This window comes from Musca autumnalis, unplaced genomic scaffold (genome assembly GCF_047663935.1).
Source record: "Musca autumnalis isolate F117 unplaced genomic scaffold, ASM4766393v1 scaffold_2, whole genome shotgun sequence".
Classification (NCBI taxonomy): domain Eukaryota; kingdom Metazoa; phylum Arthropoda; class Insecta; order Diptera; family Muscidae; genus Musca; species Musca autumnalis.
The window spans coordinates 219305360-219330937 of NW_027411755.1; the positions used below are offsets into that span (position 1 = coordinate 219305360).

The following is a 25578-nucleotide window of genomic DNA, read 5'->3' on the forward strand; positions in this document are numbered from 1 at the left end:
CAAGATTCCGAATAACTAAAATTTCGCTGAAATTATCCGCAACTCTTGCTGATAAATGCGTGGAAAATGTAGCTTAAATCCGTAAAATACCAAAAGTCGGGCGGTACATTTATAAGGGGGGCTATATCAAGGCGTAGACCAATGTTCACAATTTTTGGTGAAGAAGATGTATAACCAACGAGAACCTCCAATGTCAAAATTTTAAAAAATATTTTTTACGCAGCATATCAAACTTGGATTTTTTAGAAAATATTTTTTAGGCAGAATACCAAGCGGGATTTTTTTTAGAAATTATTTTTTACGCAGCATACCAAACGTGGATTTTTTAGAAAATATTTTTACCCATCATTCCAAACGTGGATTTGTTTACAAAGTATTTTTTACGCAGCATACCAAACGCGCATTTTTTTTTTTTTTTTGAAAATATTTTTTAGGCAGCAAACCAAACGTGGATTTTTTAGAAAATATTTTTTATGCAGCATACCAAACGTGGATTTTTTAGAAAATATTTTTTATGCAGCATACCAAACGTGGATTTTTTAGAAAATATTTTTTATTCTACATAAGAAGCCTTTCTGTATTCTAAAAAAAAAATTCTGTATTCTCAAGGAAGATCATCAGGTGTCTTTATGACTTCCTAAAAATCGCTAAAAATCCTGGTTTGTTATCATTTCTAAGTTCTGCAAACCCATCAATAATACGTTTTCTTCTGTTACGAGTTTGTTGCGTGTAGTCTTACTACTGTTTATTTTTCATTATTTCCTCATACAAAGCATGCTCTGTGGACAATTTTCCATTTAACATTACAACTGTCGAAAGTTTGATACAACATGTTGGTTCTTCTCTCATTGAGAAAACCCAACGAATTACTCTCCTCTATTTACTCGTCGTCAATGTTAACAACCCAGAGGAAAATTACGGAAAAATGTTAACTAACAGCTGTCACACAGTTTATGCTTTTCCTTGCAACCATTTTACTCCGAAACACAAAAGCATCATCAAAAAATTACAGTAAGCTTAAAAGTTGATAGCAGAAAACAAATTCAGTTTTGTGCAAAACCTCAAATATAACGGTATCCTTTCCTTAACAAGTGTCCTAACAAAAACTGGTCGGTCGGTTCTTCGAACCAAAGCCAAGGAAAAAAGGACACGGATTACTTGCAAATGACGTGTATATGTATGAGTGTGCGGATCTGCTTGCCAATGTAGGAATTTTATGTTTTTGCAAAAACAAGTGAAAAAATTTCTGGGCCAAAAAAGCAACAATAGGGAATAATAAAGTGAAATAGAATTATTAATGTAACAGAAAAAATTGATTTTGCTATATAAAGCTAAGCTACCGACTGCTACGATAACGATTATTTAAAATGAAATGATACAGAATACAATTATTATAATGACAAAGTGGAAACTTGGAATGTTATAACTAAAAATTAAAATAAAATATTATTAGAAAACTATAATCTAATGGATTACTGCTAACAACTTCTAACACTTGAATACATTATTAAGAATACAAAAAATATCAGTAGCAAATAACACAACCTAAGGAAAATACACCAACAAATTCATGTGGATATATCGAGTTTATAATGGTGTTTCAATGTGTAAGTACAAATTGTGTCTCTTTAATGTAGGGGAATCGAAATGTAAGGTGGAATGTAAAGCTTTCCTTCTGAATTAGCTATTACTTAATATTTTGGGTTTCCAGTGGTCAAACAGCTTTTAAAATTATGGATGGTGTATAGTCCATCTACGAGTGTCACTAAAACACCTTCTGGCCTAGGCAACACGCAGAGCAGCCAGGGGTCATTCGACTTTTTTTGGAAAGTTTAACAGTTTTTAGCCTAAGTGTACTCAGGACAGTTTGACATACGACCATGTGTTGGGTTGTCTACAGTGGCTTGATTGAGACACCTCCAAAACATGGTTTTTGAACGCTTTTACAGCGATTGCAGTGGTTTTTCGGGCTCATACGCATAGTTTCATGATTCCTCACCTGGATCCACCTTAAAAACCTCTTTTGAAGCACCGCGTACTTTTTCGAAATTTCTTGCACCAACACGGGATCCGACGAGAAAACTCCCATTTTTGGCTCCAAGCGTTCATGGAATATCATGGAATAAATGCTCAAGGATGCCTCTATCTCACGGTATATAACATAACATGGCGAACTTGCATTATCCCTTCACGCACGGCTTAATTTTGTCTGACACAACGACCACCAACTTCGTTTTTTTTTGGCGAGTGTAGGCCACGATTGAATTCATTAACCCAGTTTTTCATAGTGCTGCTGGATGACCCTTTATGGATATACAAAGATTTAAGTTGATCGGACCAAAATGTTCACGAGTAAATTCAATTTTTTATGCAAAGTGATTTTTTTAAACAACACAACACATGGTCGTATGTAAAACTGTCCTGAGTACGCTTATGCCAAAAACTGCCAAACTTTCCAAAAAAAATTTCAAATGACGCCTAGGCAACACGCAGTGTTTTTTAGTGACCCTCGTACAACCACAACGGCGATTTCAGTTATTTTATAACGTACACCTCTGCGGAGAGGGTTTGCAGCACGTCGAAGTAATGGTTGTAGACCTACATTTATATATACCAAAACAAGTAAGCCAAGGCTATAGTCGGATCATGTCATACCCTACACCACTACCCCTGGGAATTAGCTATCCACATATCAAAATTTCATTATGGAACAAATAAACTTATTGTAAGAAATAACACAAAGCTTAAATATAATATAATAGTTGTTTCACAAACATTTTAGAAGGGACAAGGGATACTTCTCTCATATCAATGTGTGGGTGTACCCAGATTCATATTCGCTCAATGATATGGGACCCACAGCTTATCTCCGGGTCGAAAGGAGTGTCCTAAGACATCACTTGTAGAGAAATTTTACATGGCTGAAATACTCAGAAAATTTCGCCAACATTACTGGAGGGTTATTTTTTGCCGCCGTTGAAAATTTTAAGTTGCCTGGCTGGAGAATGGTTTGAAAAAAAAAAAGCGGCAAAGCGACCCATGCTGCAATGTATTTACAAATTCCAATTGGACAATTAATAAGCTAGGGCACCATGTAATTTGCAATAATGAAAAACTGGGATTGGAAAAATATGGTTCTCTACACAAAACGCATTATATTAGGCAGTAGGTCAGATATCTAGCAGATACGTTATTGTAATTTGCATCAAGTAGGAAAGGTCAATAGTTTTTTTTTTCATATGTAGGCTACTTTGCCGTTCAATGCTCTCCAGGAAATAAAATATTGACCAAAAATATTTTCTATTTTTTCATACAAAAGTAATGGTCCATTTAACCTGCTAAATAATAAACTCTTACCTCGCGCAAAATTTCGTGAATATTGAGCTATAATTACGACCTCTAGAGTGTTTATAATTACACTACAGACAAATAACTGGGTATATTGACTGTAACTCCATTATCTTATCATGTACACCATCACAATTGACATCAATAGAAAGGTCAAGCGTTCCTCTTCCAAGTATAGCTTACTTGCTCGCAATGTCTCTTCCAGGAATAAATATATAAACTGTATATTGAATTTTTTCACACAAAAGTTGTGGTCCAATATTATCTGATCGCCATCTCAATCTCAATCTTACCTCTTACCTTATATAAAATTTCGGACTATTATTGCAGCAACAGAGCCGCTACAAAATTTGATAAATATTATGTTTTGTGTCCATGTCACCGGTTAAATATTTCACGATCATCACGGTCGGACACACATCTTAATATCGCTTTATCTTGTCGAGATGTGAAGATTGGTATACCAGATTGGGGGTCTCCGACGAATATTTCGCGGTGTTACATGAATTTTTACCAAAACAAATTTATAATGCCCTTTCTACATAGTGGAATAGGGTATAATGAATATCTCGGCGAGTTGAGCCGATCTGTCCCTGTGACCGTCCATCCATCTAAACTTTTAATCAAGAGAGATGTCGCAATTTTTATCGGATCGCCATAAATTTTGGTTGTCGATGGGAGTCCTGGACGGTAAGAAGTCTATTAATTTTTGTGATGGTCGGATAATATTCTGGGATCAGAATGTCCAAAAAACTTATGTGGAGAAAAGTCAATGTTTTTTTCTTAGGCGAATATCTCGGTTTCTAGTAGGACAATTCCACGCGGAAATTCCATTTTTCCATTTTTTTAATCGCGCTAAGGTCGGAATTTTTATCTATGGAATTACGAATTGGGAAAAAATTTTAAAAGAGACCGAGAATATATTCTAATATCGCCTAGATGGCATATTACAGCTGTCCTGCTCATGGAATAACGATTGTTCTAGGAGAACCTAATATTCTAATATTGGGAAAAATATATATTTTTCCCACGATCGACACGTTGAGCCTTTATGAGGAATGAGGCTAATCGATTTTGCAGCGGCAAAAAAACATGGCAGTGATCAGCTTCCAATACGGGCGTTGTATGGATAAAAAGGCAGAACTAATTGAAATAGAACGCCATATTTTTGCACCCGAGTGTATGTTTTCCATAGGCAGGTCAAGTTCGAAGATTGGCTATATCGGACCCCTTATAACGGTACGTCCGGATTTTCGGTATTTTGAGAATTTTAACTAGCTGTAATTTGACATTTGTAGTTCCCGGTATTCACAAAACTTCTCCACTATAAAATGCCAAAATAGGTCAATGTTTTGGTGTAACCCCATATAACGGATTTTAGGTACAATAGGATAATTTTGAACTGTTTCAACACATTATCCAAACGAAATGGCAATAAAAATGTTTTTTTGTCATTGGCAAAATAAATGGCTAGAACGCCGGGAATATTTTTGTTAAAAAAAAATCAAAACTAGTACTGGTCCTTTTTTTAAAAATCGTTAAAATCCTCTTAAAAAAATGATCGTATCAATTAAATTTTTTTTTACAAATTTGTTTGCCATATCATTTTACTGTTGGTCATAGAATATATCAAAATGTTCAGTTTTACCTGACATTCTGAATTAATAAAAATCTGTAAATATTTGCAAGACTAAATATCTCATAAAAAGAAAACGTGCGAATTCGTGCAGGATTTTTCGGCAGTAATATGGAGGGTATAATTAAATTTGTCATTCCGTTTGTAACACATCAAAATATTCGTAGGAGACCATACAACGTATATACATACATGAACACAAACACATAATGTGGCTAGATCACCTGAAGCAATGTAACATTAGTACAGGATTAAGTAAATTGTGGGCAACGGTTAACTCTCTCCCTCTCTCTCTCGAATCCGGGAAAGAAGGATGACAGAACGGATGTTACTTTCAACAACGTGACAGTAACTGACCGAAACAGGTGCGAGTGTTATTTTAAGAGGCAGTTCATAGAGCACCCTGAGAGTGATAAGGCGAAGAGGAGTGTGCTACGCCGTATAAGAAGAGCCTTCCCATCCGACGATGTGCCATCACAATTTTAAGCGTTGGGCCAACACCGAATATCGATGGTAATGCTTAAGCAACTGGATGAAACCGGACTTGAGTATTTAACAAGTGTCCTCAGCCTATCGTTAGCCACCCATATTGTACCAGAAGCCTGGAAAGTTGGCAAGGTGGTCCCGCTACTCAAGCCTGGCAAGGATGCCAGCAGAGGGGAATCGTACAGGCCGATTTCACTACTGCCGCCAGTAGCAAAGATCCTAGAGGCACTACTCCTCCGAACGATGATAAGCTGTTTTCCAGTTGCCCAACATCAACATGGATTTCGGAAAATGCATAGTACTACAACAGCATCAGACGCCATATCCGCATATATCAGTAGAGGACTGAACCAGAACAGGCCGTGCGACCGAACAGATATGGTGGCTCTTGACCTATCGAAAGCCTTCGATACTGTCAACCATGCCAAGCTGTTCGATGATATAGAGAAGACTACTCTCCAGCCGTGTTTGAAACGTTGGGTGATCAACTATATGTGCGGACACCAGTCGTTTGTCGAATTCAGAGACAATAAGTCCAAACACTATAGAGTGGAACAGGGAGTTCCCCAAGGAGGGGTGATATCTCCGGACCTGCTTAACCTCTGCCTCTATGAAATTCCACACCATCCAGACGGCATAGAGATCGTCATGTACGCGGATGATTGTACGATCTCAGCGTCGGATTCTATCGTCGATGACATATGTGATAGGAATATGAAAATATCCGTCCCTTAATCCACTGCCATACTGTTCACCTCTTGGACAGCAGAAATTAGGCTCTCACTGAACATATTGGTCGATGTTGTACTGACTCCGACCACTAGCTATCCCAAAATATTGGGTGTAACGTTCGATAGCATGTTGAAATCGTCCGCGCAAGCTACAACTATTTGCGACAAGATCAGAAGTAGGAACAGGGTCCTCAAGTCGCTGGCCGGCAGCACTTGGGGTGCTGAAAAAGAAACTTTGTTGACGTCTTACAACGCAATAGGCCGGTCTGTGGTTACGTATGCCGCTCCATGCAAATGCAAATGTTAGCGCTACGCAGTGGAAGAAGATTCTAATCTGCCGCCTCATGACGCCATCTTCATTAGGAGGCGAAGGTTTTACGTGCGTCAGCATAACAAGATGTCGATGCAGTACCTGATTGGGCGTTATCGCAGTGAGAAGCTCCCTGCCACGATTTAATGGACAGGCTTCCCCCACTCAGGCACGTCTGGAGAGATTTTTATGCTCTAGAGAGAGAGAGGTCGAATGGTATAAAAGAGAACGTCTAGTTCAACGGGCCTATGAGGCAGGCTTGGATAGCATTCACACAGACATTGTTGCGCAGGCAGTACAGGGATACAGTGTGAATGACATACTTGGAGACCACCCTCCATCCATCGCAGCAGAAGAACGCCAGCTGCCCAGTTAAGATCGGGCGATGCAGCCGCCTCAATTCGTATTGGGCCCGACATGATGCCATGATACCCAACACATGGCCGGCATGTGGATTGGGACCACACGACACATTGCATTTGTTAAGCTTCACAGCTAACCCCACTCACCTGTCTCCTGATTCTTTATAGTCGCAACCAGTCCAGGTTGCAGAACTCTTGAATCTGGATACAGAGGAACCAGAACCTGATAACTGAAATAACACACGAACGAACATATATGCGTTGCTACAACAACAATACAAAATATATACGTTCTTGATCAGCATAAAATTCTATGTACAACTCTCCGTCCGTCTGTTGAAATCAAGATACTGCTCACATGTTTAAATATAAAGCTTTATACTGTGGCACATAGGTTTTTAATACTCCTAAATTTTGGTATTTAATCTTAGAACGGAACCTCCCGATTCTCGGTATTTTTAAATGACTGAAATTTGGTGTTTGGTTTTCATAGGGGGTATACAACTTTCCACTCGAAATAGAACTATGCCTCCAGGTTTTAAGTATTTTGAAGGTTGTGGCCTCCATATCCTACCAAAAGAACTGAATTGGGGTTTTTGTCTTCGTTGGGAGTACAAAACATTCCACATGAATTTTGTCAGTGTAATTCCATACCCTCGTGTAGTCCCCACAGAACGGTACCTCCCAATTGTAGGTATTTCGAAGGTAGTGGCCTCAATATACCACCAAAATCACTAAAAATTGTTATTTAGATGTAGTTGGGGGGTATTCAACTTTCCATTTGAAATTTGTCGGTATAGGTCCAGATTATCCTACAGCTTTCTTTCTTCCCTTCATATCTTGCAAAAAATATCCAACACTACAAAAACAAATTGCATTTGAAGAAGACAGCCGATATTTCTGATGAGCCGCTACCAACGGTGAAACCTTTCGGCTCTTCGGCTTTTCTTTTTCACTTGCAAAAAATCATCGATCATTAAGCTCTACTCCAACGAGAAATTAATTAAACATATTCTACTTTTACACGGATAAGCCTACAATCAGCGTACATATTAAATATTTTCCTTTGGATATCATTTTCCAGTTATTACACACGCATTTTAAAACTTTTTTAAATATTATTTCAAGTAATTTTAATATTTTGGGTTGCCGTTTGTCATCGACAGAGTTGGTGTTTTGCAAATTAAAAAAAAAACAAGTAAGACAGGGCCCACCATGTAATACCCTACTCCACTAAACCTGGACATTTTTTTCCAAGGAACTTTTGACTTGACATAAATGGTAAAATACCAGAGATATAGAACGTACATACATACATATATTAGAGTTGGGCAATTTCGTTCAATTGAACGATCCGGATCACTGTCCTCGTTCAAAGACGAATGAGTAACATCGTAAAAAACCAACCTGTGAAATTAAGTATACGCAGTTTTGTCAAAGAAATTACCGGTGTCCATTGAACGAGATAGTGATCCGGATCGTTCAATTGAACGAGATTGCCCAACTCTAACATATATACGCCGTCATTAGTGGAAACGTAAGGCATTATTTTCCGTATTTTATAATGACCAATCGGGGTTTTCGCTACATATTATTAAAAGAAGTATCAGTCAGTTTGTCTTGTTTTTGGATTTTTCTCATCTATGAACATTGCTGTTTCAGAATCCCCGAAAACTTCCCAGGTGTAAGCGGTTTTCATTCAATGTTAGGTAAGGTGCACGCTGCATGACATTGTTTTATAGGGGGCGTATAGTCAGTACATTGTCCCCATTTTAACTTCTATATCTCAAAATCGGTAAGACCTACGAAAATGCAATTGAGATCAATCTTGTAGAGAATTTTCACTGCTACAATGTTTTCTCTTATCCAATTTCGATAGGTCTTGCGGTTTCCGAGCAAAATCGTGAAAACCTAAAAATGCTAACTTTGACCGCGATTTATTTGAAAATCCATCCGCCAAATTTTTTTTTTTTGATTTTTCTCATCTATGAACATTGTAGTTTCGGAAACCGCAAAAACCTGGTGTACACACATTTCATTTAGATTTAGTTAAGGCGCACCGTGAAAAGCTATATTCGGAAATTTAAAATATTTTTCCATGTTTTGTAAGAAACAAGCATAACGCCCCATATGAACCCTTTAAAAGGGCGTATTATCAGTTAAAATAATCTTCTCCTGCAAGGTATAGGAGGAAGAGCTTAGTATATGAGGAAAAGTCAAAATTTTTTAGTTTCCATGAAGCCAAGGTTTGCACTATTATAATACGCGAACTATTGTAGTTTACCAGTAACTATGACTATTGCTGGATTAATTTAGATGTTTTTGTACAAAGCTCAAAAATTTAGCAAACAAATTTAATTTACGTGGTAGTTACGACCGCGTAAAGGAAAAACCATAGGAAAAACACGTTGAATCTAAACAGGTTTTTTACATTGCTATTCAATTTCTGATTAAACCATTCAAATGACGGACATCTGTCCAAAGTAAAAGCTGGAGAATACAAAATGAAGATTACACTTCTAATGTATCACTTTCCAAAATTTTCACTGCATCCACCTTTTATGGATGCTGACATTTTGAAGCCGGATTTCAGGTGTTTTTTGTAATTTTTATGTAACTGGGACGCGCATTCGGATATTTCGAAAAACCAATTATAGGACTAAAGAACCCGCGATTTCGCATAATTTGATATGTATATTAAGTATGTAGCCCACACAGCAGCAGAGTAATCTACTGCCAAAGGCAAAAATTTAGTGCGATATTTTTTCTAAGAAACCTATTTTTTGGGTACAGTATTTACAATATCGTTTTGAGTGTGCTGGTACCCCGCGATATTTTAGTTTTTCGACGATCCGGATCATATGAATCACAGATCGTAAAAATCCATCTACTAGAACGGCGGAAATGGCTACTGCAAAAATTGAAAAATTTGAGAAAAATGTTTTTCAAAATATCGCTGACTAATTCGCGTTTTATGTGGATCGTTTCCATTTCAATGAAGAAAGTGAATCATCACTCGCTGTTCACAATAATGTGAACACATATAGGGTTTAGTGCCCTAGTGTGAACGTGCGTTAAGACGTCATGAGTGAACGCCGTTGAAATTGTGGGTGGTGGCGGTGTGGTGCTAATTTTGTCATTTATTTTTTCTCACGCACACACTCCCACCAAGCAACGGTTTTGCATTTATTTACAAAGTAAATATGTAAATATTTCCAACAGCCGACCGGCAAACAGGTTTGCTGTTGAATTGAAGTTATGAAAATTATCATTCGTTCTTATCCATCTAAAAGCGCCGGAACATTTTCTCCCCCCAGTTAACCTAGAACGTTTACACAGTTAAAAAATATAGTTAAAACACAAAACGAACATTGTACATACAAAACACATAACAAGATAAAAGAACAAATTAGTGAACACATTAAAACTTAAAATTAAACTAAAACTTATGTGCTAAAATATAGAACCCTAAAATCTAAAGTGTTAAAATCCTTAAAAACTAAATTGTTAAAATACTTACCTAAAACCTAGAATCACTTACCTTGTATATACTTACCCGCTAAAGTTAAAAACCCTAAGTGCTAAAGTTACTTACCTGCTACATATAACCTAAAAGCTGTGAATTTGAATGTTTTTATATAAATTAGTCTATATAAAACTTACCTTAATTTACCTATGTAAAATAAATTAAAATTGAACTACTTAAACCTATGAAGAATTGTACTAAGTGAATTTGCCTAAAATAAAACTACTTAAAAATAAAACAATTATGCTAAATCCTGTACATATGTATAATACCTAAACCTAGAATTTTATGCTAAACAGAACAAACCTAAAAGAGTGTCTAAAATTGAAATATCCTAAAAGTTATCTAAAATCTAAACTATTGTGCTAAACTCAAAATCTACCTTGTACATAAATCTAATAAAATTAACTATCTAAATCTAAAAATTATGCTAGATTGAAATTTGTCTAAAATTTAAAATAAATTAAAAATCCTAACCTAACCTAAAGTTGAAAAGAATTAAATAAAACCTAGCAAAAACAGAAATACCTTAAATGTTCTAATTAAACCAGGAAAAAAGGTTAAGTATAAAGATAAAAAAACATAACCCCGACAACACTCGCGTTTGTGCGAAAACAGCGGTTTGGAAAAATTTAGTGGCATGGGAGCTGTATCCGATTTATCCAAAAAATACTGTGTGATGCTACATCCACGGTTCTTGATGGATTTCATTGAAATATGTTTAGATCGATGTATTTTTTTCACGGTTGATAGTGAAATCGGATGCGCATAAAAAGTGTATGCACTTTGTGCAAAATATAAGCGTTATACAGTTTGTTGCACACTAAACTGCAGACGATGCTACATCTTAGCGGCCAAAGTAAATCCTGGCGAATGTGCACAAATGAAAAGAGAACAATTCGCTGTATTGGTAAACCGCATGCGCATCAAGTGATTTTAAGGATTTCGCGATTTACACGCATTTCAAAATGATACAATTTTATTTCAAGATTATACCCCATTTAAAGGAACCCAACATTTATTTGAAAGATTAGCGTGTTTTCGAGAAGTGGTTAGAATAAAAAATTTGATTTTTAGCGTGAAATTAAACTAAAATAGAAGAATAACTCCGACCTATTTTTCCTACATTTTTTCAACTAACTCACAAAATAAATTTTAATAAATATTTTCTCTTACACAAATTTTATAAATTTCCTCAATATATTTTTTTGTTTTTGCTATAATATGAAAACCACTAAACGGATTTTTATAGTTTTGGTTTCATTTGAATCTTCGCGATGAATAGATTACGTACATATTTTTTACATATTTTTCAGATGCATAAACAGGTTCAATTTTATTAAAACAGGTTGCAAAGTTCCAATTTTTTAAAGTCTTTCTCAATTTCCGCGAAAACTTAAAACTTTTTCACTAATGTTATGGGGCCTCAGTAATCATATATTACGTAGGGAGCCCCTAATTAAGAGAGTTTCTCAATATAATGATTAGAGTCTTTTAAAGATTTTTTCTTTTTATCAGAATTGAAACCGCCATAACTTTTGCGCGCAACAACCAAAATTAGTATCTCGAACAGATTTAAGAATGGGATTTTTTTCCCAATCTATGTACCAAAAATCTTTCATGTAGCTTAAAAAAAATGTTTAATTTTTTTTTATGGACAACTAAAAAATTTTGTCTTTTCTTCATATACTTTCATAAAAGAAAGGAAACAAATTGTTCATATGTACTTCAATACAGTTCGTGGCGGAGGGTATAAAAAGTTCGGCCAGACCGAACTCGACGCTGTTCTTACTTGTTATAAAATGATTAGGTCCAACTCGATCTTATTCACAACTGTTTTATAATTTATTGTGAAAATTGACCTTGCACAAAATTAAGAATTACTGTTTTGCTTGTCATCAATTACTAAATAACGCACACCTTATTGGCGACACTGAATATTTTAAATTCGTTTCCCATACCTTTTAGTACAACTATAACAAAATTAATATTTAAAACTCGTTGTTTATTTTGGATATTATAATAGTTTTATAAATAACTTAAATATTGGGATTATGACAAATTGTTTGATTTTCTGAAATTTACAAGTGGTGGTCACCCTTTAAGACACACCGTTCGGACTCGGCGATAAACTGTAGGTCTCATGTCATTGAGCTAATATAAATCGGGGTGAACTCATTGATATAAGAGAGGTCTCCCTTGTCTTGTCTGGATGTTGGTGGATCAATTACACTGGTCAACACGACTATTGTCTCAACCGATTTTCTTCGTTTCTAATCATGGGCGCTATGAAATTTATTTTATGTATTTGAATACTGGACTATGTAGTAGACACCCTTAGCATTTTTTGATATACATATATTCACCATAATTATTTTGTATCTTTTTGTGTCGAAAACCCCACAAAAAATAATTTGCTTGTATCTGAAAATAACGAAATTCTGGTTAAAACTCGTAAAAAAATATTTTAAGCTATATCTCAAGAACAAGAGCTGATGGAGAACACCCGAGATCGAATTTGAAAATAACTCGCCAATTTCAGTTAGAAACGAAAAAAAGAATCGGTTGAAACAAAAGTCGTGTTGACCAGTTTATTGATCCACCAACATCCAGACGAGACAAGGGAGATTTCTCTATTATAAAGAGATGTGTCGGTACTGATCAGTGTTTTAGTATATGTATCTCCCACTCAGAGGTACCGCCTGATTTTCCATAGTTTTAAGATTCAGCCTAACGAAATTGCAGACATCTGGTTTCAATATGATAACGACCAGGCCGAACTTAATGCCTTTTTTACATGTTACTGTCATAGGCTGGTATGTTTGGGATATTTTCTGGCCACAGGCTTTAATTGTTAATTGTTCGATAACAACAATACGCCGCAGTTTTGTCCCTTATCTTTAGAAAAAAACTCATACAATAAATATATTTTCAATGAAAAGATTTATAATTAAATCTTCTTTTTGAATTTACAAAACACATGCATACATACATACCTACATACATACATACCTACATACATACATACATACTTATGTATGTATAAAAATCTCAAGTAATATATTAAGTAACAATTGTTACTTTCCAAAAGTCAAATGACATAAATTTTTTCTCTAATCATATGTCATCACAATTTATACGATTCCATCTTCATAAACAAATATATGTATTTTCCTTTGAATGATTTCAAATAATAAATATTTCCATTTAGCGGTTAAACTTCTACGGATTATTCCCAAGTGGCGCATAGAATTTATGTTTGTCAAAAAGACAAATAAATGATTTCTATATACATATCTACATCCTTTTTCGCATTCGATTTCATTGTTCTATTTTTCTTAGGATTTCGAAAATCCATCACTAGTCTTATATATAGTTATTTGTTTATGTGCACAGAGATAGACAGAAGAAGGAAGTATTATGACAAAATATATTTACACTTTTCTTGTGAACCAGAAGTATGTCCTTATACCATTATACCGGGAGAGACAAATAAACAACAAAGCTTTTATTTATTCAATTCGTTAAGAGAATAACGAAATGAACAACCATAAGAACTTGAACATACATTGCAAACGTGGCACAGAAGTCTTTTCTTGTAAGAGAAGATTTTGATTTATTTGTGATCGACATAATCGGTAAAAATAACCTTGAGGCATTACTAGCATTTGTTTGAGTTGTCAAAGTGCGGCTTTGTTGTCTTACTTTATTTTTTCAATTCTTATGCATGTTATTTTATCATGGCAAGAGATAGGGACAGAACAGTGTGCCAAGTGTTGAAATATAGATATTGCATGCTTTTAAGATTTGCAATAACGTAGACAGCATATTCGTCTGTTCAAAATATTAAATGTGAAAATCATTACATATTTTTGAAGAATGGGCTGACTTCCTCATACAGCTTTTATATTCTAAACCCTGAATGAGAATTGTTTATGTCATATTGACATAAAATAAGCATTGAATGCTAAGCCCACTAGGAGTTTCTCATTCAAAAACATTAAAATTTTCATGTATTTCATTCATAGGTATACATATATGGGTCGATCTGTGTGGAAGGAAAAACACGTGGGAAGGCCGGCCCACTGAACCGATTTTTCTGAAATTGTCAGGGAATGTACAAGGATGGCCCCGGTTAAAAGGGGCTACAAATTTTGTTGAATTTCGAAGGGGGCGGGTTACTTCCCTATACCCTATTTCTTTACAAAATGCTCTATTTTTTTTAAACAAAAATCAAATGTCGTTCGTTGGTAATGGCATCAGCTGTACCGATTTGGATAGTTCTTTTTTTTTAAATGTTCGTCATAACCCAACTTAAGTGTTATGCAAAGAAAATTTGAACACTCCCACTTTTACGCCCACTTTTTTCAATTGTCAATTTTAATCTTATATACAAACAAGTGAACCAAGGCTATAGTCGGGTCGGGGCCGTCTATGTAATACCCTACACCACTACCCCCGTTCATAAGCTTTTGACTAATAAAATTCAAAATATTAAAATTGGGATAGCTTAGCTCCTTTGCTCTGAATGACTTCATTAACACTGGTAAATTTTTTTGAAACGCATTTAAGTGCATCGACAGTACAACCCAAATAAAAAATGGAAAAGTGGTGATTGCACAAAAATGAAAAAAGGGATGCATTACCGACTATTGCGATATCTCTGTTGTTTGACCACCTATGACAACCTACTTCACATCGTTGTAAAGGTGATATTTTCTACTTTCCTTTTGCTTTCGATATACCTCCTACAGAAGGGAGATATTAACTTTGAAATAAAACGTTGGTGAATAATATCCTCCCATTATCGTGACGATCCAATTAAAATTGCGACCTGTAGCGTGATTTCCAAAAAAAGTGGAAAAATGGATGTATTGCCGACTATTGCGATATCTCCGTTATTTGGATACCTACGCCAACCTGCTTTACATCATTGTAACGATGGGATTTTTACTTTCATTGTCAGACTTTGCTTTTGGAAGGTCCCGAACCAAAGCTGTGATATTCGTCATTATTATTAAAATCGCAAAAATGAAAAGTTGTGTTCTATTAGCGGCTATTGCGATATCTTCGTTGTTTGACCACCTACGACAACCTACGTTGCAAAGGTGATATTTTTACTTTTATTAGCAGGTTTTGCTTTTGATATACCCCTTTTAGAAGCGGAGATATTCGCTTTGAAATAAAACGTTGACTTTTTCTCCAAATAAGTTTTTTCCCATTCCGACCCCTGAATATTATCCGACCATCGCCAAAATCAATAGGATTCTTTCTCTGTAGGATCCCCATTAACCCCCAAAATTTTGTGACGATCCGATCAAAATTGCGACCTGTAGCGTGATTACAAAAAATGAAAAAATGGGATGTATTGCCGACTATTGTGATATCTCCGGTATGTGGCCACCTACGCCAATCTACTTTGCATCACTGTAAAGATGGGATTTTCTACTTTCATAGTCGGACTATGTTTTTGGAAGATCCCCAACCGAAGCTGTGATATTCGTCATTATTATTAAAATCGCAAAAACAAAAAGTTGGGTTCTATTAGCGGCTATTGCGATATATTCGTTGTTTGATCACCTACGAGAACCTACTTTACATCAGTAGAAAGGCGATATTTTCTTCTTTCATGGCCAGGTTCTGCTTTTGGTATACCCCATATTGAAGCTGAGATATTCGCTTAGGAAAAAAAAACGTTGTCTTTTTCTCCAAATAAGTTTTTTGCCTATTACCACACCTAAATATTATCCGACCATCACTAAAATCAATAGGCTTCTTCATCTGTGTGACCCCCATTAACCCTCAAAATTTCGTGACGATCCGATCAAAATTGCGACCTGTAGCGTGATTACAAGGTTTAGTCTAATATATAAAACAATCACCGCAAATCACCATCTTCGAACTTTATATAAGGCTCGCAGAAATAGTGCGATAAACAAAGTTTGAATGTTTGCCCCTGAAAAAACTTGTACTGTAGTAATAGGGGCCCCGAGAACACTTGTTGCAAAAAGGCAAAGCGTTTCCATAGAGGTCTTTTTATTTATTAATTTATTTATTTCATATTTTTACTTATAACTAAATTATTAGCATAAAGGAAGTGAAGCCATGACTACTGAAGTCTTTAGCTTACCCAGGTATATTTACTAATTATCCATAGAGGTCTTAAACTGCACTTCTTTGAAACATTTTGAAATACTCTGTGTAAGGTTACCGAAAGTGGGGATCGATATGGTCCATCTTCGAAGTTGATCAAAATGTGGACAAAATATCACGAATGCCAAATTTTAGACCGAATCGGTTGAATTATCGTGTTCTCCAGGCAACCACCCAGGCGGACGAATATAGCTAAGTCGACTCCTGTTTTCTGTTAAGTCGAAGTTTTCTGAAACAGATTACTTCCAAATACACTTTAGCCCTAAAACCATTATTTCGATGAGACATGAGATGACTAAAGACTGAGAGCATAAAAGAATGTATACGTGTATAGACTTTGGATTGGGCGCCAGAATTTCATTTAAAAAGAATTCGAGACTGGTTGCCAGAGTTTTCTTTGATCCTGATTCATTTATGAGAAGAACCACGATAGGACACCAGAATTTCGTTTAAAGAATTTGATATTTTCGACCTTTTCGACCTTGAATTAATCAAACATTTCAGAAACCCCAATTTCTATAAGAGAAGTCATACGATTGGACTCCAAAATTAGTCTATTAACACGATTGGGCGACAGAATTTGTCATTTACATACCCGCGATCGGGTGCTAGAATTTCATGATGGACATCCTCACTATTGCTTAGCACTAGTTCTCTATGAAGAAAACCACTATCGGCCTTCAGATATTCTTTGTGATAAGATCTACGATTGGACACCAAAATATATTTAGGGAAATAACTACAATTGGTTTCTTTATGACAATAAAAACGATTGAATTTCCGAAATTTACCATATTTTGTCACGGCAGCGTGATAAAAGACAAAAAAAGAAGTCACGGCATTTTTCCTTTATTTAAATAACTCCTAATTTTTACCTGTAAATACAAAAAAGTAGATAACGCCATGATATCCAAACGTTCCCTCTGCTTAAATATATTTTCTACTAATCTTACTTTCCTTCTATAAATTACTCAATAAAATTGGAGTGGAAACTTGAAGCCGTGATTTTGAAATTTAAGAAGTAGGAAACAAAGAAAAGATCCTCAACATTTCATGTAAACAAAAAATTAAATGTTAAGATACTTCTAAGCTTTCCCGATTGTATAATTTTCCGAAGTGACATCACTGAATTACATAACATTCACTGTAGTTGTGAGTTATTTCATAAATGATACACCAAAATATATGTGATTATTAATATATCCATTATTTTGAACATATATTAACTCTGATATATTGTCAAAAAGTTGTGAAAACAAAGGGAAATTGGGCAAGAAGTCTTACGTGATTTTAATTAAAACATAGTAATGAAAATTATTTCATCAGTGATATAAGACTAAAATAAGGTTTACATCATTGCTAAGTAAGAAATTTTCGCTAACATGAACTTTCAAAATTTTGGTCAGGTGGGCCCCCCCCCGAAATGAAATCCTCGCTACGTCCCTGGTGTGGATCTACAGTTTTCCCAGTAAACTTCCACTTTTGTTTACAAAATTATTTCTTATCTGCCAAAAAGAGAGTGCAGAAGTGGTGGAGTAGGTCGGCCCCGTCCGACTGTAGTCTTTTCTTACTTGTTTTTTAATTGTGGATAAGATATTGTGTATTAAAACATACATTTCTGTTCATGGGGATAAGAGAACATTTCGCAAAATATTTTCAAGACATTTGGAGAATATCTGTCATATGAATATATTTTAGAGTTTTTTGTTTGCATAACCTCCACCATAGTATGGAGTGTATATTAAGTTTTTTTTCTGTTTTTAACACATCGAACTAACTATTTGCGACCATATAAAGTATATGTATTCTTGATCAGGATAATATTCGTCTGTTGTAATCACTCTAGCGTCCGCAATAATTGAGACAGAACGTTAAAATGTTGCACCTGAGTGTCTTTTTTTCTATAGGCAGGGTCAGGGTCCACGTTTTGGCATAGCCACTATATAATGTATTTTGATGATTTTGCCTACATTTTTGTCGAACTAGCTGAAATTTTACATTTGAGGTTCCCAATGGCCAGGAAATTTCTCCCCTAATCGGTAACGGTACGTCCCGATTTAAAGTATTTTGGGACTTTTAGCTACATTTTCTAGCAGAATTACCTGAAATTTGACATTTAAGTTCCCCAATGACCACAAAAGTTCTCTACTAAAAATTCCAAGATTGGTCTACGTTTTGGTATAGCCTCATATAACGGTCCCGATTTTCGGTTTATTGGGAGTTTCAGCTACAATTTTTAACCGAACTAGTTGTAATTTGAAACTTGAAGTTTTCAGCGGTCGGAATTTTTCCACCAAAAATCGCCAACATAGATCCATGCTTTGGTATAGCCCTCATATAACAGTACCACCCCCCCATTTTTGGTATTTTGAAGATGTTAACTACAATTTTTGGACCGAACTTCTCTACTAAAAATTGTCCACCTAGGGCCATATTATATTCAGAGTATTTTATGGTGGAGGATTCGGCCCAGCGGAACTTAATGTTTTTACTTGTTTTTTTTTTTTTATAGAAATAAAATTCCTCACTAACATTTCTTTATCGACATGGCAGGCAATTATCTCATTTTGTTCAACCACAACTATTTTTAACAGCATCCAGGAAAAGATAAGAAGATATTGTTTTCATGTTAGTCGCTGCTCGTCGAGTTCTACTCCTGTAACTGGCATACAAAGCTCGCAAAAAACGAAAGTAGGGAACTACCCACTATTAAAATTCGAAAACTATACGAGAAGTGGTTTTGAACTGGTTTTAATCGGTAATGGTACTTACATATATACGTTTGCACTTAACCGCATTAACCCAGTTGGATTGGGTCAAATAAATCCTCATAAAAAAGGTTAGCCCGGCAAAAAGCTCTGGTGCAAACGCCGTTTTAGTCCATGTTGGAACTTGATCGCTATATTAGTAGTACTAGCAAAGTGCCCGCTACTTCGTATGCGTTAAATATATAAAACAAATGAACAATATATAATATAGAATGGTGGAAACATTTTGTGTACTAATACGTACCACTTTAGTTCGATTTTTGTCACGCCTACACATCAAGAGCAATCCACATTTTTTGAGATATTTTAATTGAGGTTCTCAGCGCAAATACGGCCTAACCCAACAACCGCCATCCTCATTTCTAGCTATATCTGTTCCCCCAATTATAGAACTATTTAGTACTTTACATGTAAATATATACATACGAACCTCCTCCTATTATTTCAAAATTCCCATTACACAATAACAAATTGTACCAAATCCTGTGCCATTTACAACTTTTTACGGCACATTTTATGGCACACATTTCTTAAATCGGACGTTATAAGCAAATGATAACAATAATCTTAATTCCAAATCTCACGAATCCAGATCTATCCGTTCATCCAATACAAAATTGTACCATACATGGAACCATTTCGTACCCCTAAGTGTACCTAATTCCACATTTTAGGATTCGAGCGCTATAATTTCACCTAAATCCTAATTGTACAAAATGTAGTACTTTTTGTAAGCATAAGTACGCATTTCTAAAACTAAGTACGCATTTCCAAAACTAACCCCAACAGTAATATTAACTCCAAAATTCAAGATTCCAGCTCTAACCGTTCGCTCAAATCCAAGTTGTAGCATATCTCAATCCTACACTCCAACAGTAATATTAATTCCAAATTTCTTGATTCCAGCTCTACCCGTTCGCTCAAATCCAAGTTGTACCAAATTTAGTACCGTTTAGTACTTTTCGTACATATAAGTACGAATTTCCAAAACTTCATCAATCCTACAACCCAACAGTAATCTTAATTCCAAACTTCAAGATTCCAGCTCTAGCCGTTTGCTCAAATCCAAATTGTACCAAATTTAGTACTTTTCGCACTCATAAGTACGAATTTCAAAAACCACTTCTATATCTCAATCCTACACTCCAACAATAATCTTAATTCCAAATTTCTTGATTCCAACTCTATCCGTTCGCTCAAATCCAAATTGTACCAAATTTAGTACTATTTAGTACTTTTCCTACCCATAACTAAAAATGTCCAAAATTTTATCAATCCTACAATTCAACAGGTATTTTAAATTCAAAATTGGGGATGGCAGCTACATCAGATCACCAAAATCCAAATTGTACCAAATTTAGTACTTTTCGTACCCATAAGTACAAATTTTCAAAACTACCTCAGTGCTATGTTCAAACGATAACTCAAATCCAAATTTGGTTCCATTTAGGTCTATTCGTTCGTATCCATAGTACGAATTTCTAAACCTACCTCTATCAACACTTCAACATCAATTTTAATTCCGAATTTCACGATTCCAAATGTATCCTATCACTGAAATCCAAATTGTACCAAATTTAGTACTATTTAGTACTTTTCCTACCCATAACTACAAATTTCCAAAACTTTATCAATCCTACACTCAAACAGTACTCCTTATTCCAAATCTCGGGTTTCCAGCTATATCCGTTCACCAAAATGCAAACTGTACCAAATTTGGTACCATTTAGTACTTTCGTACCCATGAGTACGAATTTCTACAACTACCTCAATCCTACACGCCAACAGTAATCTTAATTCCAAATTTTAGGATTACAGCTGCATCCGATCACAGTAATCCAAATTGTACCAAATTTGATACCATTTAGTACTTTTCGTATCCAAAGTACGTACTTCCAAACCTTCCTCTTTCAACACTCCATCAGTACGGTGACCAATATTTTTGGATGAAAATAGAGTACACATACGAGGGCTACTACATAAGCTTCTGGACAACAATACCAGGTGCCATTTACCACTTACATTGGAAATCTTAACATTTTCTAGCATAGGCGTACTCAGTACGGTTTGACGTACCACGTATTGCGTTTCTTACAGGACTTGAAGAATTAATTTGAAAAAATATACACTCCACGTCAGTAGAATAGAACACCTAAATTTTTGTTAATTTTAGCTTATTTATCCCAAAACGAATGAATCTGCGTTTTTAATCTTGTGCGGATTTAAAGTTTCTAGCTCTTCGCCAAATGATTTTCTGATCAATTTTCCGATAGTACTATGAAAAATAGGCATTTATTTTTGGTCATCAGGATAGAACAGTCACTTTCTTTTTGAGAATTTTTGAGATATTAACGCCGAGTTTTCTTTCAGTCTATAAAGCAAGCTTTTCTAATCATTTTTCACCAAAGAAGACCTAATAATTATTCCGCGGACACCGAAATAACAGCGTTAAATTGACAGATATTTGAAACATCTCGGAATATCAATAGGAGTCGCGCAGTTATGTGATATTTCTTCGCAATAAGATAGAATATGACACAGACAACCGCGACGGATGCAATCGAATGCTTACGATGCAGATAAGATGGAACATTTTCAAAATATTTATGAAAAAATTTCCCTCAGTGCATTAAAATAACGGTTGTTTTCGTATCAGATTATCTTCCTCCAAATCTGGAGCATATTTCCAAACCTTTAAACGGCGGACTTGTTTGCGGAAAAACCATTTTATTTAACAAAACATCAAGGGTTTTATAAGAAATTTCGACGTTTCTCATAATTATTTTGAAAATGTTCCATCTTATCAGCATCCGAAGCACTCGATTGTATCCGTCGAGGTTGTCTGTGTCATATTCTATCTTATTGTGAAGAAATATGACATAACTGCGCGACTCCTATTGATATTCCGAGATGTTTCAAATATCTGTCAATTTAAACCCTTTAACGCTGTTGTTTCGGTGTCCGCGGAAAAATTTATAGGTTTTCTTTGGTGAAAAATTATTAGAAAGCCTTGATTTATCGACTGAAAGAAAATGCGGCGTTAATATCTCAAAAATTCGCGAAAATAAAGTGACTGTTCTATCCTGATGACCAAAAATAAATGCCTATTTTTCATAGTACTATCGGAAAATTGATCAGAAAATCATTTCGCGAAGAGCTAGAAACATAATTTTTTCTGTGTTTGATACGTAACATCATAGACTTTAAATCCCCACAAGATTAAAAACGCAGATTCATTCGTTTTGGGATAAATAAGCTAACATTAACAAAAATGTAGGTGTTCTATTCTACTGACGTGGAGTGTATATAAGTATTTCGATGCGTTACAAACTTTTTGGCCAAAACCAACTTATAATACCCTCCCCACATAGTGGTGTAGGGTATAAAAATACTGAACTGAATTTCCTGAAATTGTCATGAAATGTACAGAGATGGCCCCCGGTGAATATAGGCCTCAAATGTTGTTTCGGAGGGGACAGGGTACTTCCCCTATACTCTATTTTTTTAAAATGATATGTGGTTGTGTATCCGACCTTACCTACTTTTTAGGACCCAAAGACTTGACCACGCCCACTTTTTAAAATATGTTACATCTACAAAACTACTGAACCGATTTTCCTGAAATTTTCAGGGATGGCCTCCGGCGGAAATAGGATTCATATTTTCTTGAATTTCGAAGGGGGCGGGGTACTTCCCTTCCCCATATTTAAATACAAACGCCATATCTTTATGAATAAAAATCAAATGGCGTCATAACCTAACTAAGGTTTTTATGGAAAGAAAATTATACCACGCCCACTTTTTTCAATTTAAATTTTTTCTTCAAAAACTACTGAACCGCTTTTCCTGAAATGTTCAGGGAATGTACAGGGATTGCCACCGAAAACAGGCTGCATATTTTATTGAATTCCTTGAAGGCTGGGTTTTTGGAAATTCGAACTGGAAGGGTACGAAAAGTTCTAAAAGGTACTAAATATTATATCCTTTGTATTCGGCAAATAGGAGAGCTAGAATTAAGAAATTTGGAATGAGGGTCACTGATGAAGAGTTAGAAAGATATACAAAAGGGTTTTTGGAAATTCGAACAGTACTAAAAGTTACTAAATTTGGTACCAGTTGTATATTTTGAAGAAATATAGCTAGACTTTTGATATTTGGTATGGGAATCAAGGTTGAGAAGTGATGTTGATATAAGGAAATGATTTGGAAGTTCGTACTAATGTGTACGAAAAGTACTAAATGGTACTTAATTTGGTACAATTTGGATTTGGGTGAACGGATAGAGCTGGAAACTTGAAATTTTGTAATTAAGATTGCTGTTGAAGTGTAGGATTAAGATATGGTGTAGTTTTAGAAATTCTTACGTATGTTTCCGGGAAGTACTAAATGGTACTGAATTTAGTACAATTTGGATTCGGGTGAACGGATAGAGCTAGAATCCTGAAATTTGGAAATAAGATTGCTGCTGGAGTACAGTATGGAGGTAGGTTTGGAAATTCGTTCTTATGGGTACGAAAAGTACTAAATTTGGTAATTTTTGGATTCGGGAGGACGGATAGAGCTGGAAACCTGAAATTTGGAATTAATATTACTGTTGAAGTGTAGGTTTGAGATATGTGTTTTGAAAATTCGTACATATATGTACGAAAAGTACTAAATGGTACTAAATTTGGTACAATTTGGAGTTGGGTGAACGGACAGAGCTGGAATACTGAAATTTGGAATTAAGATTGCTGCTGAAGTACAGTATTGAGGCAGTTTTGGAAATTCGTGCTTATAGATACGAAAAGTACTAAATGGTATATGTACAAAAAGTACTAAATTTGGTAAAATTTTGGTGAACGGATAGAGCTGGAATCCTGGCATTTGGAACAAAGATTGCTGCTGGAGTACAGTATTGATGCAGTTTTGGAAATTCGTACTTATGGGTACGAAAAGTACTAAATGGTACTAAATTTGGAACATTTTGGATTTGGGAGGACGGATAGAGGTGGACACTTTAAATTTGTAATTAATATTACTGTTGAAGTGTAGGTTTGAGATATGTGGGTTGTTTTGGAAATTCGTAGATATATGTACGAAAATTACTAAATGGTACTAAATTTGGTACAATTTGGATTTGGGTGAACGGATAGAGCTGGAATCCTGACATTTGGAACAAAGATTGCTGCTGGAGTACAGTATTGATGCAGTTTTGGAAATTCGTACTTATGGGTACGAAAAGTACTAAATGGTACTAAATTTGGAACATTTTGGATTTGGGAGGACGGATAGAGGTGGACACTTTAAATTTGTAATTAATATTACTGTTGAAGTGTAGGTTTGAGATATGTGGGTTGTTTTGGAAATTCGTAGATATATGTACGAAAATTACTAAATGGTACTAAATTTGGTACAATTTGGATTTGGGTGAACGGATAGAGCTGGAATCCTGACATTTGGAACAAAGATTGCTGCTGGAGTACAGTATTGAGGCAGTTTTGGAAATTCGTACTTATGGGTACGAAAAGTACTAAATGGTACTAAATTTGGTGCATTTGGGTGATCGGATAGATCTGGAATCCTGACATTTGGAATTAAGATTTCTATTGGAGTGTAGGATTGGGATATGGGATAGTTTTAGAAATTCATACTTATGTTTACGAAAGGTATTAAATAGTACTAAATTTGGTACAATTTGGATTTTGGTTAACGGATAGAACTGGAATCTCAAATTTGCAATTTAGATTACTCTTGGAGGGTAGGATTGAAGTAGTTTTACAAATTCGTACTAATGTGTACGGTAACTACTAATTGGTACTAAATTTCGAACAATGCGATTTCAGTGAATGTACAGAGCTGGAATGCTGAAAATTTAAGATTGAGGTAGTTTTGGAAATTCTTACTTATGGGTACGAAAAGTAAATTTAGTAAAATGGGGATTTTGGTTAATGGATAGATCTAAAATCCGGAAATTTAGAATTGATATTATTGTTGGAGTGTAGGATTATGGCAGTTTTGGAAATTATTACTTATGGGTACGAAAAATTGTACTAAATGTGGTACAATGGGGATTTGGGGGAACTGTTAGAGCTGGAATCCTGAAATTTGGAATTGAGATTACCGTTGGAGTGTAAGATAGAGGTAGTTTTGGAAATTCGTACTTATGGGTACGAAAAGTACCAAACGGTACTAAATTTGGTACAATTTAGATTTTGGCAAACGGATATACCTGAAATCATGCAATTTGGAATTAAGATTTCTGTTGGAGTGTAGGAT

General features: G+C 35.3%; 1 long non-coding RNA gene across 1 annotated transcript in view; it reads left to right on the plus strand.

Annotated features, from left to right (window-relative positions):
* Positions 1-1045: 1045 nt before the first annotated feature.
* The window catches only part of LOC141393329 (uncharacterized), a 110024-nt gene continuing 85491 nt past the window's right edge, over positions 1046-25578 (plus strand). Inside the window, exon 1 of the long non-coding RNA XR_012410071.1 lies at positions 1046-1607. This is a non-coding gene — a long non-coding RNA (uncharacterized lncRNA). The remainder of the gene's footprint in view (positions 1608-25578) is intronic.